Below are 5,711 nucleotides of genomic sequence, written 5' to 3'. Positions count from 1 at the left end.
AAGCAAAACTGAAAAATAGATGTATTGAAGATTCCCTGTCCATTCTATTCTGTTCAAACACTTCAGATCCACAAACGAATATGGTGAAAGTAGTTCGACAGTTAGGTGTTACCTTATTTTGAAACTTTAAAGAACTGTTTTTTTATTGTCAAAAATAACATCCCCACGTTAGCAGCAGGTTGTTTGTTATTGTCCTAGATGTCAACAACAGCAACACATTCGAAAGCCCTTAAAACACACACAAACTATTGATCTTGCAAAATCGCACAAAACGAGTACATGTTAATAAATGAAAATTTGTTCGTGTGCAGCATTTGGTCTTGTCAAAACTGCTTCAATTCTGCCCATAGCTTGTTTGTAACAATACGTAAATGGGGTGTAACAAAAACACCACACGCCACGTTATATATTCAAAGGAGAACAAAGCAATCAACAAAAACCTATTTTCTCGACATGCGGAGCTCGACAAGAACAATACGTCTTCCGGTCCATTTCGCACCATTGGTGTTTGACATGCAACATCTTGTCATCCGGGCAATCGCAGCGGCCGCCATGATGAAAAATTCACGCTCCCCTCTCTCTCTGAGCGACCGCCACGGAATGCAAGTTCTGGCATCTGTGACAACTGCCCCGCGGGAGGCAAAGATCGTGGATCTTCTTCCTGGACGGACAAAACAAGATCAAACGCCAGGAGGGTGGGGGGAAGAAATTGAATTGTCTTTTTACTATGGCCTTGGAGTTACAGATAAGAACAATTCAGGACAATGCTGTTTCCGTGTCTGTCGGAAGAAGCCACGGTGTTGGCTGTAAATATTTCAAGTGTAGCCTAGCTGTGACGTTGTGTTGTTTTTTAATCGAGGGAAATAGTGCGAAAGGCTATGTATGCGTTGTTTATAGCCGGAAAAGTTTGCTTTTCTGTCTCAAAATAGATTTGTTTTATAACGCTGTATCATTCCAAACAAGCATATCTGAATAATTATATCTGTAACATTCCAAACAAGCATATCTGAATATATATCTATCTACCTATCTATCTATTCGTCTGTCTATCTGTCTATCTGTTGGTCTGTCTGTCTGTCTGTCTGTCTGTCTGTCTGTCTGTCTGTCCGCTGTCTGTCTGTCTGTCTTTTCTGTTTGTTGTTCACGAGTTTCAAGTGACTGCGTGTCTGTCTAGCTCTCCAATGTTTACGTTCTACGTATTTTCTACACTAAAACCTAACCCTGAAGAAACAAATACGCAATGTAAGAAATAATACAGGCCGACTTTTAATGGGCTACTAACAAACGTGATTCTCAAAAGCTTTTGTGGGCTAAGAAATAGACACGAGGAAACTTATGGACAAACAGACATGTGACCTTTTTTTTAATATTTTTTTTTATATAAAAATGTCTTTGATGACGTCACATCCGGCCCCTCGCGACATGTGACCTACCAACAATGCATTGAGGCATCCAACCCAACCATACTGTAAGCTGACAAAACAAACAGTTAGCAACACAGCCATGCAACCAACCAGAAATCTACGTGTCGCTATCGAGCCATACAAAAGATAATACAGCCAGCCGGTCAAGCAGCTAGCAAGCTATCTAGCCAGACAACCAGCCAGCATACCGATCAAAAATTAAACACGCTATTCTGTCAGCCAACGAGGCAGGCGGTTATACATGTATGAACATCTAGGCATTAAGCCACTCAGAACAACCAAAAAGCCAGTCCACCAAAAAGCCAACCAGCCATCTCGATAGCCAGCCAGCCAGCCAGGGAGCCAACGACAATGTTCTTGCCAGTTCACCAGCCACATAATAGAATTTGTAAAAAAACTCAACTCGTCTCCCCTCGAACTGCTCTGAGTTGTCGTAAAACGAGTGACTATAATGTCTATAGACGACGCAAAAAATAAGCTGGCAACAGTTGCTACCTCTGTGGGTAACGATAAATACCAGATCTTGATTACACGCACGAATTGCTGGCTTGCATTGAGCACATTGTACTTTGGACTGTAAACGCTTCGTGACGGGGCACATGTATGGAGGCGACAAAGCTTTAATAGCCACAGACAGACAGACACACAGACAGACAAACATACTCACACGCATGCACGCGCGCACGCACGCATGCACGCACGCACGCACGCACAATCACACACACACGCACGCACACACACACACACACACACACACACACACACACACACACACAGGCAAACACACACGCACGAATTTAGGTTAATTACCAAATATTATTCGACGCTGTCTACTGCCAACTTGTTCTGTTGGTTCAAACTTCAGGAGGTGCAACAACAGCAGCAGTAACATGTAGCCTAGTAGCATCAGCAGTAGTCGTAGCGGTGCTGACTACAGCTATCCTTTTTTGTGTCAGGATGTTGAATTTTAGCATATGACCAAATGTAGAAATGGTCTTATAATGTAAAAGCCTGAGCAGATATGAGATGACGAACCGAACTGTTTTCAAAAGAAGAACTGTGACTTCAATACTATAAGCCGGTGTAGCACGAGAAAATTACTCCCACAAAATGGTTACTCCCGAGTAAAAATTTCGTACGAAAGTTTTTACTCCCTTCACGAAAATATTACTCCCCCATAACACTGAGTCTGAGAGTACACATTTTTTACTCTGGAGTCAATCTTCGTGGAGTAATAATTTCGTATTACACCGGGCAGACTGTATAACTCTTTACCTCGATTCAGGCCCTTTGAGACGTTGCTCCCTCCGACTAGTGAGCACAACAAATCCATCTAGTTACTTTCGCGAGAGCCGGGTCATTGGCACATTAATTTGATTACTGCTTGGGCCGCTTTGTAGATCGATAGAATTTATAAACGATTTGAGTCCAAGAATATAAGAAGCTGAAAATGAAAAAGTCTAACGTGCTCATTTTGGAGAGGAGAGAGAGAGAGAGAGGGGGGGGGAGAGAGAGAGAGAGAGAGAGAGAGAGAGAGAGAGAGAGAGAGAGAGAGAGAGAGAGAGAGAGAGAGGGAGAGAGAGAGAGAGGGTGGAGGGCGGGAGAGGGAGACAGAAGAGAGACAGGGGGAGAGAGAGAGAGAGAGAGAGAGAGAGAGAGAGAGAGAGAGAGAGAGAAAGAGAGAGAGAGAGAGAGAGAGAGAGAATTGAATTGAATTGAATTTTATTTAATAAGGATTAAGATTTAAGGCTACGCCTTTTCTTACAATCTGTCCTTGGGAAGCATCTATAAACACACAATTATATAATTAAAAAATTAAAAATTAAAAAGTTAAAAAGTTAACCAACAAAAGGAGGTCGGAAAACTTCAGCACGTGATAATAAAGATGACGATGATGATGATGATGACGATGATGATGATGAAAATGATGATGATGATGAAGATGAGGCATGAAGAGCATACATATGTGGTTATTCATAAAATCAAATGCATACTATGCAGGTAATTATAAATACAAGCTGGTAGCAATCGAACATGTAGCAATAGTACAACAAAAATATGTTCAGAACATACAATGCACAGCATATCTTTGACGTAATACTAAGTGTGGTAAATCAAAAGACGTTAAACTACTCAGACATTAAAGGCACAGTAAGCCTCCCGTAAACCATCACAGAGCTCCCCGAGCGTCTAAATACAGTACAAGCATACTTCCATTTGAACGCTCACCGAACGGGAACATCCTGGCTGCTTTCTGTCGAGCGTGAGACATTTTCCAAGAATTTATTTTCGTGGACTTGGCCCTGAAGAACAATGGCGCCTCGTTTTTGCGCTAGACCTAACTTTTAAAATCTAAATAATAAATTGACAGCTTGTTACCCAAACATTCTTTAATCATAAAAGAATTCGTTTTTCATCAAGACAAGATCAGAACAATTCGAAGTTGTGAAAGTTTAAAAAAAGAAAAGCCCGGAAGCAGGGTCACGCAAGGGTCGTGGCAGACGACGGTTTTATCAGTGCAAATCGCCGTTCCTCTCAACAGTCAAAAGCCATCGCTAGAGTTCTTGTGAACCACAGCCGTTGTTTCGTGCATAAAAAACGTGCTATTGTAGATAAGCTCACGTCGAGTCGCATTCAAAATGACTAACTATGACGACTGCATTGTGAAAAGGGAAAACTGGATCACACGGGTTCACGATGGCTCAGGGGTAAGATAAACCACGCAAAAATAAATTCTTTGAAAATTGTTCGCTCTTTACGGAGGGCACCTAGGATGTTCTCAATTGGTGAGTGTTTAAATGAAAGGGTGTTTGTACTGTGTGTAAAAGCCTGACCGTATCTGTGATGGTTTACGGGAGGCTTACTCTGCCTTTAAGTGGTTTTTAACACATTTTTTAAAACTGTTTTATGACTTTAAGTGCTTAAAGGATGATGGAAGCGAATTCCAAACTGAAGTACCCAAAAAAGCAAGACTGGTCTTATACAGGTCAATTCGTGGAATCGGTGGGATCAAGTTGACCGACCCATATCTGTGGGTAGCTTTGTTAAATAATGATGTAATGTAAATCGGCACTTTACCGTAATACAATGTATGCATGAAAATGGCTTTGTTTAACTTGAGATGCTTTTCCAGTGGAAGAAAGTTAAGCATTTTTAATTTCATATTTGTTGAGGCATTATCCTTTACGATGAGTTTGGCCGAACGACGATAGAGAGAGTCTAACTTTTTTCAAGTGGACATCCCTGCTGCCATCCCAGAGCGTCGAAACATAATCAATGTGAGGCATTACATGAGCATGGTGGAACATTTCCAGAGTCCTTCTGTCCGTAAATTGCTTTAATTTGGATAGGAGGAAAACGTTCTTGGCTACTTTCTTGCAAATATGCTGTAATTGTGCCTGCCACTTGAATTCACAATCAATAATTACCCCTAAAACGCGATGCTGTTGAACTTGTTCAATTGATTGGGTACCAATAGTAAGATTTAGTTTGAGTGGAGAAATCTGGTGTTTTTGTCTGGTTGCAATTACCATACTTTTAGTTTTTATTGGATGGACAAGCGTAGCATTAGCACTACAGCAGTTATTTACATCGTTTAAAGCTGTTTGATGGGAGGACTCTATTACTGGAACAGACTTTCCACTTGCATGAAGAGAAGAATCGTCAGCAAAAAAATCACTTCTTACATTACTATCAGAAATGTGCAGTGGCAGATCATTGATATACAGACAGAACAAGATCGGCCCAAGCACTGAACCTTGAGGCACCCCGCATTTCACAGTCTCCTCAGTAGATATTTTACAGTTTAGGGCAGTATATTGAGATCTGTCATGTAAATAGGAAGCAAAGAAGTTACACACTGAACTGTTTCTGATATATACAACTGTATTTTTTTCAATAGAATTGAATGATCAACAAGATCAAACGCTTTTTTAAAGTCGAGAAACACAGCACCACTGATTCGAGATCAGTTTGTTGCAGACAACCAGGTGTCGCATAGCGTGGTAAGGGCGCTGTGACAAGAGTGATTTGTTAGAAAACCAGACTGAAATTGGTGGAAAAGGTTTCTGCTTTCTATGTACGCGAGCAAAGAGAGAGAGAGAGCGAGAGAGAGAGAGAGAGAGAGAGAGAGAGAGAGAGAGAGAGAGAGAGAGAGAGAGAGAGAGAGAGAGAGAGAGAGATAGAGGAGAGAGAAAGAGAGAGAGAGAGAGAGAGGGTGGAGGGCGGGAGAGGGAGACAGAAGAGAGACAGGGGGAGAGAGAAAGAGAGAGAGAGAGAGAGAGAAAG

Source organism: Littorina saxatilis, linkage group LG6 (genome assembly GCF_037325665.1).
Source record: "Littorina saxatilis isolate snail1 linkage group LG6, US_GU_Lsax_2.0, whole genome shotgun sequence".
Taxonomy (NCBI): domain Eukaryota; kingdom Metazoa; phylum Mollusca; class Gastropoda; order Littorinimorpha; family Littorinidae; genus Littorina; species Littorina saxatilis.
The sequence above is the reverse complement of the archived record's forward strand: the minus strand, read 5'-3'. Positions refer to the sequence as shown.